Consider the following 12732-nt stretch of genomic DNA (forward strand, 5'->3'; position numbering starts at 1 on the left):
ATTGCTGAATAAACATCTATATAACAAACAAGGATTGTTTGAATGCTTTGAACAGATTCTGAACTGACAGTGAAGAGGAAAATCCTTCCTCTTTAAGACTGCTGATTAAAAGTAGAGCAGGATACCACACCTAAAATACACAAAAATTGTGGTATAAATATGGTAGGTCAAAATACTGTGTGTGTAAAGCTATTGCACCATGGTAAAACTTTTGAACTTTTTGAAACTTTGCAGAACCAGGGACCCTCACCCAATCTCTCAGATTTTCTCTGTAATACCTTCTAATAACCATTAACTAGAATTATTACATCAATGTTCATTAAACAGTTAAGATGTCAGGACATCTTTTACAGAATATCTTATCTTACAGATGCATATATTTTACTAGGACCCCCTGCAGTACCTTCACAGGCCCCCATGAGTCCGTATAATATATATATTACATATATTATACATACACACAATCCTACTTTATTGTTTTCCTTGAGATTGATATAACATTTTATTGCCAGGTCTCTGCTGATTTCTAACTGTTATATAATCATTATCGAAGTTTTGGAAAATGTTGTGCTTTTATCGATTATTCCAGACAGCAAAAGAATGATTCTGCCTCCATGGCTATACAGTGCCAGCTTAGACAGAGACCTGGGTGAGATGAAAGTTCCAGCTTAAGAATGTTACATCACATTTCTCACCACCAACCCAACAACTCAGACTGGATCCAAACACAATCCATCTGTTTAAAATGACAAGCAACACTACGGAGGAGTAAGCAACATCTACAGCTTTACATTCTAGGATCATTTATGGTAAAGCCCTCCATCCAGCAAGACTGAGGCACAGAGAAAGATAGACATAGAAAACAGATAAGAGAGAACAGATAGAAAAAACAGAGAATGAGAAACAATAAAGAGAAAAGAGGGAGTTTGCAGAGAGAGGAAGGTCTCAGACTGGAGAGACCTGTCTATATGAAGTGAATGTGAATGCTGCCAAAAGCATTACTGTCTTAGTCTGTCTTAAGGCCAGCATGTGAGAGTCAGACTGATGATCTCTGAGAGGAAGAGACTGAAAGAGTTAGATAGACAAGCTGTGTGCTACCCTAAGGCAGAGTCATCCTGAACACAGGGAGCACAAGAAAGTCCTTCCCCTATTCAACAGAGTAGAGTATTCATTCAACACTTTAATCTAAAGCATCAAACTTACACTGTTTTAAGCAGGCATGACACAATAAAGCAGTGGTTCTCAAATGGTTTTGTTTCAGGACCCATCATTTGATGGAATGGAACACAAAGATCTTGAGACACATTCTGAATAGTTATACTATTTGTAACCTTTTTTAATTTTTTACTTTATCTTTAGAATCACAATACTACTGTAGCACCGGTATACAGTGCAACCCTAATTGCTATTGTATTTACAGCCCTCTACATTTTGTTGCCAAATTATGAGATAATTTCAGACTGGATCAGACATCAATTAAGTTCTTTAAGTAAATTTAGTACATTCTTGTAAAATGTGTCTTTGCAGACTTTGAGACATAAGTACAAGCCATATTTAATCCTAACTACATTTTAAGTAATAAATCAATACAAGAAATATGATGGTGTATTTAATTTATGATTATAACAAAATCGGTGCATCTTTAATTACACATTGTTATATGAAGAACAATAACAGTAACTGCACTGCTTGATTAAAGGTTCACAGGTCTGAAGAAACATTACAAAAAACAGTAACAGTTCCAGAGACAGTTTAGACTGTTATGTAATCGAATGCTATACTTCTGGCTTGTGAGTCTTCAACAGTTCCCATTTCATTTTGAGTTGGAAATTCATAACATGCGCTTGATTACTTCTATACCGATAGTACATTATGTTTTGTGCTGTAGATTCAAAAGAGCCGGCTCAGAGTCATTCGTAGCAAATCAAAATAAACTAATAGCACTGCGAATGTTATGCTCTAGACTCAGAAGAGGGCATCAATGCACCCCTGGAAACACTTTCAGAGTATTTGAGTGCAGTGTTCCATCTGCATCAGTGGAAAATTGGATGTAGGGGAACCATTAACGGAACCGAAAGTCATGAAGATCATACGATTCTGGTATTTTTTTAAGAATGAAGTTCTGAACAAAAACAGGTTCTTGGTACCTAACCCTATTTACCTATAGGACCACATACATGGATATCATTTACTAAATGATGCATGGAAAATAGTGTCAGAAATGTTAAGGCATTCTGAGCGAGTTCGATTCATACTTTGAAAGATTGTTTATTGTGTTAATGATATCATGCAATAATCACTGCTGCAGTTTATATAAAAACTAGTGCTGTCAGTCGATTAAAATTTTAATCGTGATGAATTGCATAATTTTTCATAGTTAATCATGATTAAATCGCAGAGATTAAAAGTGCTGACTCATTTTGCATTTTCGTGAACATTAAGATTTTACCTGCTTCTGTGGTATTTAAATTGCACCTTACAGAGGCTGCAAAGTACTTGCTTTCTGTCAAGTCCCATCTGGGCTTGTTTTGTACATACAAATAGCGTTAAGAGGACTTTACCAAGCCTTTATTGTGTGTTGTGGTGTGTGCATCAGTGTAATGACTCTGGGCGGAAACATCGCAAAGGTTCTGCCCTAGTCCCACCAGTTTTTTCCTGGATTATGCTTTATTAATGGTAAATGTGTTAATTGCGATTATGAAAATGCAACACGTTAAACTTTCTAAATTGATCACATGCGTTAATTTTGACAGCTCTAATAAAAACACTTTCACCTCCAGAAGTGTCATTTTTAGCAGCAAGTACACAGATTTCTTATCAAAGTGGATGACATACCAGAAATTGTCAGCATTGTGAGTTTGTATTGTTTATGATATGATGTATTAGGCACTGCTGCGGTTTATGTAAAAACTCTCTCCCCCTGCAGAATGTTCCTTATTAGCCTCAAAACTAAATGATTCCTTGTCAAATAAGAATGCCATCTTAGTTTTACTGGCAATATATCTCATCTGTGATCAGATTTTCTAAAGCTATGGCCAGTTGTGCAGCTAACCAAAAATGTTATAGCTACCATTGGCTGCTATACTGAGAAGTAGGAACACCCAGTAGCATCCACGGAGTAAAGAGACTGGTGACATCCAGCGATGATGTGAACAGGGCTTTTCTTTTGAGTATAATAATGACTTTTTTAACATATTTAATACAGGGACAGTCCTTGGGGCAACCTGAGGTTAAACGTACCTTGTGGAGTTTGAACCTACAACCTTTTGGCTGACAGACTGGATCTTTAACCACTACATTACCCCGAGAGCTTTGTTGAGGAGTTCTGGCACCGACTTCATGAGAAAGACTGAGATATGAACCAGCCAATAGATTTCCTCTACTGTAAAACAATGAACAAACCCCATTTTTATGGCACCTCAAGGAACACAAACCAGATTCAATCAGACTCACCAATCACAACTTCTCACAGTCAATATCAGGAACAGCATTCACAACTGAAGAGGAAACCTTGATTGAACCCAAAGTCAAAGATACACAATTCAGGAAGGTAACAACAATCACACACACACACACACACACACACACACACACACACACACACACACACACACACACACACACACACACACAGATGTTTCAAGAAACCTTGACCTCTGAGCTATTTCTAAGTGTGGCCGTTCAAATTGGGCCAACAGAAAAAAATTAATGTTTAGTGCAACCAGATTTGAGTAACTAACTTAAGACAGCAATGCTAGCAAAAAAATTCAGTAGTGTGATAAAAGATAGACTGATAAATTGCAATCAAGATAAAGCTGGAATCACATCGCTCATGCTCTGTTTGCACACAGGATCAGTAGTTAATCATTACTGAGCTGTAATACTCGAGGCAGACATCAGGCACAATTCTTCCCCCCCCTTCAGCACAGAGAGCAATTCAACGGCAGCACCGGACAATCAAACCACATGAGGTGGGAGGTTTATATCCAATTTATCTCCCAAAACCTGATGAGTGTAGTGTGGGTGATTGCAGAAATGCGTGGGTGATTCTTGAGGGCCTGGGAGGGTGTATTACTTACAGTCTTGTAGGTACAATGCTGGTCGCTGCTGAAATCAAGAAAATCACCTTCACAGCACGCTGACGCTTCACTCGAGTGGAAAAACAGCACCCCCCGCCCCCAACCATCTGCCAGCCTTTAACTGTCATTTAACTTACAACGCATACACAACACTTAAGGTACTCAGATAAGATTACTCATATTCACATACACACTAGAGATGAGCAAAAATACATATTCAAAATCTGTGGGGTGACTGAACATGTTGAATTGTTGGTCTTCAGATGGCCCTATATAATTAGGTTATTTTAGGGTCATGTCAAAACATATACCGATCAGACATATTTCTTGGGGATATTCAGAAGCCAAGCAGAGGCATTACAAAAGGGTCATTTAACATTTAAAACTACAGTACCTTTATCCTGGAGTGGGTGTGTCTTAAAGTACCACATAACAAAAGATGTGACCTAGAATAATACCCAATCATGAGTTAAACACAAAGGGAAGGTTTGGCTTAGATGTGTTTGTTCCTTTCACACATGCAACATGGAAAATTGCAGTAAAATGGTTCAATTGCCTTTACTGGTACATACACCACATCTGTTACATATTCACAGACACACCAGTTCTGTCTTTTTTTCCCATTTTGAGACCATTTACACATCAGAACCAAAATAGTGTTAAACTCTAAAATGTTGTTATTTTATCTGTCGACATATTTCTTCTTCCACTCAGATGAAGCGAAGCACATTTAACATGGACTACACTACACAACTTCTAAAATCTGAACAGAATATTTTATTTCTAAAATTACTAGGCATCACACACACTTCAAGTCAAGTCAAGTGGTTTTTATTGTCGTTTCAACCATATACAGCTAGTACAGTACACAGCAAAACGAGACAACGTTCCTCCAGGACCATGGTGCTACATAAAAACAACAAAGGACCAACATAGGACCACATGAGACAACACAACGAAATAAAATACCTATATAAACTACCTATATATACCTATATAAAGTGCACGTGCAAACATGTGCAAAAAGTACAGGACAGTACAACAAATTACTGACAATGAACAGGACAATAGACAGTGCAGCGCCGACCAGTACTCAGTAGTGCAAAAAGATGACAGTTTCTAAAAATGTAAACATAACATACTATGAGATAATGTTCTATGCACATAGCAGTTATTGAGGTAGCAGACAGTTATAAAGTGACAGTTATTAAAGTGCAACTCAGGACACGTGTGTGTCAAACCAGTCTCTGAGTATTGAGGAGTCTGATGGCTTGGGGGAAGAAGCTGTTACACAGTCTGGCCGTGAGGGCCCGAATGCTTCGGTACCTCTTGCCAGACGGCAGGAGGGTAAAGAGTTTGTGTGAGGGGTGTGTGGGGTCGTCCACAATGCTGGTTGCTTTGCGGATACAGTGTTTTTTGTAAATGTCTTTGATGGAGGGAAGAGAGACCCCAATGATCTTCTCAGCTGTCCTCACTATCCTCTGCAGGGCTTTGCGGTCTGAAACGGTGCAAGTCCAAACCAGGCAGTGATGCAGCTGCTCAGGATGCTCTCAATAGTCCCTCTATAGAATGTAGTGAGGATGGGGGTTGGGAGATGGGGGTTGGGAGACTTACTGACAAAACAAATCGTTACAGACCAAAACACACACCTCTGTTCTAGGAGATGCAAGACAGATGTAAACAAACAGGGATGTAAGGGAGGGCTGCTGTTGATTTTGCTGCTTCTCTGTCTCGAGTCTAAAGAAAAGGGCCAAGTGCACTTTGGGTGCGATCTTGGATAGAAGATTGCGATGCAAGTTGGAGGTGAGTGGCATTAAATGTTTTCTCCACTTTGAGAGCTTGTTCGCCATCTCCATTTCTTGGTGGTTCAGTGTTGTGGGTGTGCATAGTCGATTTCCATTGGCTGCTTTACACAACTTCAGATTTGATTCGAGAAGCATCACACACTACCAGATTTCCTCTATTGTCGGCTATAAAATATCAAATATTTTATTTCATCCAACTAAATGGAATAATTTCACGTTCTGTCAATTTTAAGACATTTTTGGACTCCAGTGTAACTGAAATCGCAACAAACGTAAAAAAGCAAAAAAAGGTAAAGTTACAGGTCATCTTCACTAGGGTTGCAGATTTCGTGCATTTTCATTAACCGATATTTTAACACGTTAACAATCAATAGTCGGTTAATCGTTAATAATTAATACGATACAAAACACACATCTTTTTCTAATTAGTTATTTAAACAATAATAGCGGTACATTAGTTATGCAAAACAACACGAAGCACAAACTATTCAGATGAACAAAATGATAAAAAATAAGGCTCTCTTGAAACGGCTGCTCATTTATTTATCCTAATTTAACAAACGGCGCCACAAAAAAACTATGTCAAATGGGGCACAACTACTGACATTTCTAGACTAGCAAAGGCAGACCAAACCAAACCCATTTTTTTTTAATAAACAAAGTGCTATATAAAAGCGAAATTAAAAAAAAGACCTTTCCACAATAAACTGAAATCCTACTGGTTTGTATTTAAGAAAATGAACATTTCAACACGGGCAGGAGTGAGTTGTGAGCATGGTAAAATACTCTTAAACTCACCACAGCATATTTATGACCAAGGCCTAATGGGTTTTATTTAGAAAAATGAGCATATCTACGTGTTCAGTGGTGAGTCATGTGTGCAGTCTGTTAACTGTAAGTCCAGCTGCAGAAAACACCCTCTCTGATGGCACCAATGTCCCTGTGATGCACAAATATTACCTAGCCAACTTGGCCAGCCTCGGGGATGCGATAGCCTGGTTCAATATAGTTCTTATAGGCATCATGTCCTTTTCCACCATAAAGCATATCCTCAGAGTTATTGCCTCTGCACGCACATCACTACAGCCTCTTCTAGCTAACATCGACGGATAGTTTGTTTGGAGGACAGTGTTCCACTTTCGACTTGCACTGCAACCGTTGGGTGCTGACTTTTCATACACAAAATATAGGATACAATAAAAAATATATAAAATATATTATTTACCAACCCACCAGATGGCGGCCTTTATTGATTCAATATTTAAAATATTATAACCGATAAAGCTGAAGAGTGTAAATATTGGTTAAAACATTGGTAAAAAGCGTCTGCCAAATGCATAAATATAAATGTAAATGTGGTCACTGGTCTTTCTCTAACAGTAGTAGTGATGCTTGCCTTAGCCAGCCCAGCACAAGCAAATAAAAGAAAACCAACTGGTAATGAAACAGGGTTTTGAACCATACACTGGCAGATTGGCTAACCAGCAGGTTCTCTCTCAACACACACAAACACACCAAATTTCACACATATGAAATCCAAACAGCTTGATCCATGGGTCTTAGTGGCATGTGTTGATTGACTGGCCTGTATGCACAATAGAAAATATGGAGGTGGTGGTCTGTTAGTTTGTAGTGAGGTTCTGATCAGTTGGCAGCAGTCATTACAATCACACATGCTCATGACTATGGAAGCAAATATTTGGCAGCACCAAATTCTTTCACATCTTTTTTTTTTTTTACATTCAAATCTCAGCCTGCTCATATTTTACACAGTGTAATGAAACAAAAGCAGCAGCCAAGGGTTGGCATATTGCACCCGATCCTCTGGTGGGCACCATTTTACTACTGGCGCCAGTGGGAGGCATGCATGCTCAGTTTTTATCCTCGCCTCACCTTCTTGTCCAAATGCTCTTGAATAATTAATGCCATGAGCTCATGCAGGCTCCACCTCCACATGCTAACTGGCAATTGCAGTTGCTAAGAGACAAGAGGCAGGCCAATCTCAGATTACAGAAACAGGATAGACATCTTATAGTTGAGTCCCCTGGGGAGGGAGTGTCCCAGACACCCTACAGTGCTAAATATGCCCAAATTCACTTTCATCTATTTAAGACCTCTCAAAAAATAATTTTCAGAGAGAAAGTAATGGGGGAACTATATCAGTAAAAAGCTTCCTTAGAAATTGTTGCTGTGCTTGCAGAGCAGATTGAATTTCCTTGAACTGCAGCAAGATGAAGTCTCTAACGGAAGGGGATTCCAGCAACACTCCTTTAACATTACTGTTAAAGTAAAAATGTGTAAATGCGCATTAACAATTTCCAATTTTTTCAGCACACTACTCAGTTATGCCAGTTTATATAACTTTCATTCACTGTGGTAAAATTCTAATACATCTAATAATCTCTATCCCGGACAATACAAATATATAATTGCCTCAGCCTTTGAATGTAAATATTATTATTTGGGTCATATTCACCCACTCCTTAAAGACCCAATGAAGTCAAAAGTGGAGTTTTGTGGCTTTTCCCCAATGTCTGTTAACTTTGAGGTCATCTATATGATGATGTACTCCTAAATACCGACAAGACCAAATTTGTGCAAATATAAACATTTAAAAATGTCCTCTCTTCTGGAAAAACAGATAAAAAATGATCACTCAGCTTGCACTCACAGCAATATCCAAATTTTGGTCAAGAACACTTAAGAACATGCAGTGAGATCATTGTTGATACTAGACAGGCTGAAGACTATGAAGATAACATTTCTGGATACCAGATGGGGGTTAAACAACCTTTTTTTTTTTTTTATCATACTGCAGTACCGAGTACAATAAAAGAGTTACTGGCAGTTTAGAAAACTGAACTAAAAATCAGTCATGTCAGGCTGGGTGAAACAACAAGTGAGGTAAGTAAAGCTAGCTGACCACAAACCTATTTTTCACCAATTTTCAGTAAATGAATAGTACACCCAAAAATGTTAATTCTCTCATTATTCACTTGCCCTGATATAATCCTAGATGTGTATGACTGTCATTCTTCAGCACAAATTAAGATTTGAGAAGATGGGTCCTTATAATGCAAGTAAACGGGTGCCAGCACTTTAACAGTCCAAAAGTCACATTTAAGCAGCATAAAAGTAATTCATGCGACTCAATGAATATTTTCTGAAGCAAATCAATAGGTTCATGTAAGAAACAAGTTGATAATTAAAACGTTTTTAAACTTTAAATTGGCACTTCCGCCCAGGTCTCCGATACTGTTTGAAATGGCCGAACTCTCGTGTGACATTCATTCTTCTGTTGTAAATAAGCGGCGCTTCCGAAATCTCACGTGAACGTCACACGACAGCTACTTGATTTGTCAACTGCTGGCAGGAAGCGCTATTTAAAATGTAACAATGTAACCATCAAAGTGCTGGCACCAGTTTTCTTGCATTATAAGGACCTATATTCTAAGAACCTTAATTTGTGTTCTGCCGAAGTCATAAACATCTGGGATGGCATCAGGGTGAGTGAATAATGAGAGAATTTTTATTTTTGGGTGAACTGGTCCTTTAACAAAAAAAAAAACAACAAGGTGAGTTGGTAAACATGCTCACCATCATTTTTATATACAGGTTTGAAGTTAGTAAGCAGGCATCATTGTAGGCATCACTGTATGGAAAAAGATGCAATGAAAATTAATAATGACAGGGGCTGTAAGTCCCGAACATTTTGCCTAACATCTCCTTTTGTGTAACATATTGGACCAAAAGTAATACCGGTCAAACAAAATGAGGGAATGTTAATTTTTGGTTGAACTATCCCTTTAAATCGTCATCAACACAGAAGGGTTAATCTCATAACTAGCGCTCAAAGAATCAAACAACTTCTTAAACCCAGATCAAAAGTCAAGCCAAATTTATTTGTATAGCGCTTTTCACAACAGGCGATGTTTCAAAGCAGCTGCACAAAGGTTTTGGGACTAAATGTTTATGAACTCAGATAACACACACACACAAAATCTGGGGCTCCTAAAGGACAATGGACGTCTCAGGAGAAGCATCTCCAATAAGAGAAACATCCTGCACTCAAATAATGACAGGAAGTGAGATCAGTGCGTGAACCATAACATGAATTTCCAGCATGGTCAAATCAAAAGCACAATCAGTGACCTGTACATGTGCTACTCTGATTGCTACCTTTTGAATAGCTGGGACTGAGGATATAGAGGAATTTAAGGATGCAAACTGTTCCTCGATGGCATTGATATAGGCTAACTGGTGGATTTGCCCAAGCCTACAGATGGTCGATTAAATCTCAGCCACATACGCATTCACAGCACACACACACAAACCACACCCACAACCATTTGGGGGACAAGGATAGGTGGAAATGTCACCCTGTTTATATTATTCAAAGAGTATTTTACTCAGAGCACAAGCCTCTTGTTTAGTACCAGCCCTCACATCTATGGATGTCAAAAGTGCTGATAAATTGCTACCAAGTCAATACTAAAATAAGGTACTACAGACACTGCAGAAACACTAATTGATTACTGACTTTATTCAATGCCCACACATGTGACCGACAGGCGCTGCTGTAGGAGGGGGAATTTCAAAAACAAATATGGGTGATTGTTATTGTCCAAATCACAGTATTAAAATATCACCATCAAATTTCATGATCGGTGACCTACTAGATTCTAACGAGAATCGTAACATTTCACTGGCTTTGAAGTCGACTACATAATTTGTCAGTGAAACAACTCTTTCATCTAGCTGAGAGACTCCAAAAAATGTCTGCAGTGCTACATCTTAATTTAATGATTTATGTAATATAAAAGAGAATCAAAGCACTTCCTGTGGGACTTTATATAGTCAGAACATGAATGATTAGAATTATAACATCAAAATAGACACCAAATCCCAGTACTTTCAATCTGATTTTGGGGTGGCCCTGGGATTCTTTAAATTCATGCCTAAGGTACTTAAAAAGCCCTTCATTGTTTTGGCTAAGCCATACATTAGCATTCAAATAGTTCATCTCAAAGTGCATACGAAATTCGAATGTACAACATGATCTTATGAGAACTTGTATGTACTCTTACATAAAGTGTGGTTCTAGCAAACGTGCATTCTCTTACGATTGCATAGACACTGAAACTTATAATAAATAAACTAACAGAATAAATTATTGTGATCAAATTTATCTGCCTGTTACATGTATTATATGCTTAATAAATGTTATGGTTAGGTTTAGGAGTCGGTGTAGGATTAGCGGTTGTAAAATATAAATTAATTATTTTTAACAAAAATAATTGCTATAGTACTTTAATTTACTTGTTACATGTCTTTCTATTGTGGAAATGTGGTTAGGTTTAGAGGGGTAGGGTTATGGGATCTAAAATATCTTTAAAACAGTAAAAATTTACATCTATTTAATCGATTCACATATTCAAATAAAGTTGTAATGGATGTCAATATTTTACATTTCTAAAGCTGTAAATATATAAAAATTTTAATGTTTCAGATGCTTTCAAATGTCCATATTTAAAGTTTTGGTGTCTATTCAAACATAAAAAAATGTCTGTTTAATGTTATAAATATTAACGTACAAACAGCGTTATAAACGTATATTAATGAGATCAGGTTGACAATTTAGGATGGGGGAGGGAGAGGGGCTCTGAAACCTCACCACATCCTTAGTACAACATGCTGTGCTTAATGAAGTGCCCAAGGGCACCATCCTTTCTTCTCTCTCCTTTATCCTGCCTAATTCTGCCTCCACATGGCACTTCTTTTGATGGTGCCAAAAAGGGGGAAATCAAAGTAAAATTTGAAAACATTGCCCTTGTTTTAAGTTGCCATCAGCAGTGAAACATAGCAATGTTAGCTGATCCGTATGAGTTGTGCCAGGGCAAAAGCTGACTGGCCAGAAAATGACAGTAGCAGTAAGGCTGCAGAAATTTGAGTCTGGTGGCCCAATGAGACGATCACATGAGGAAGATTTGATGCTAGGGGGAGGAGAAGAGAAAGAAAGATAAAGCAAGACTGGAAGATCACTTTGAGTTTAACGAGTACAAACCAGGATCTCCATCCCTATGGCCTGCTTCTGTGAAACAACCGAACAGTACACTACAGGCCAAATCCATATCCACAAGTCCCTTGTGCAAATCATTTCCTTTCCCACTATGCACAGCAGCCAATAGTGACCAGTAGTCTGAGTGGTACAGTTAGGGATGTGTAAAACTTATTGTTCATTATTAAGTAATCTGGGGTTGTCTGAACAACTAGTCGGTTGTAAAGGGCTAGCCATCATTTAACAATAACAGACAACGAGAAAACCACCCCCTGCTCTTGGCTAGGTAACTTCAGTAGCTTTAAAAATATATGTTTTAATCAAATAGCAAAGACCAGTATTTTTAGTATATTGTTCATTACATTTTTCAAATTCTGAATGTTTACTTGATACTGTTAAAAACTTAAATGCACTGTTTTCTTAATTTGTATGGTTGTTCTATAGTTTTTATTTCTTCTTTTGTTCGTAATTATAATTTATTTCATTACTAATGGTGTACTTGTCTTGATTAATTACTTTTACAATGTTTAGGCTACTCAAATAAGTATTTTACTGTGGTATAAAATTTGGTATTGAGAATAATCAAATTGCTTTCATACGTAAGCAAAATGGACACCATAACCAAATGAATCTGCATTAAATCGAAATCAGAATTGAATCCAAAGCATGCAAACCGAATTAGGAAATCTGTATCGATACCCAACCCTAATGTTCTAGTCGGTTGGTGGAAAAATAGTCATCCATCCAGATCCATCCATAGTCATTGTGAAACAATGACTCGTGAGCTTAG

The 12732-nt window shown here is 37.8% G+C and overlaps 1 protein-coding gene across 3 annotated transcripts in view; it reads right to left on the reverse strand.

Annotated features, from left to right (window-relative positions):
- The window catches only part of LOC127630873 (formin-binding protein 1-like), a 70191-nt gene that overhangs the window by 23051 nt on the left and 34408 nt on the right, over nucleotides 1-12732 (reverse strand). The gene's annotated exons all lie outside the window — the stretch shown is intronic.

The sequence above is a fragment of the Xyrauchen texanus genome, chromosome 37, assembly GCF_025860055.1.
Source record: "Xyrauchen texanus isolate HMW12.3.18 chromosome 37, RBS_HiC_50CHRs, whole genome shotgun sequence".
Taxonomy (NCBI): domain Eukaryota; kingdom Metazoa; phylum Chordata; class Actinopteri; order Cypriniformes; family Catostomidae; genus Xyrauchen; species Xyrauchen texanus.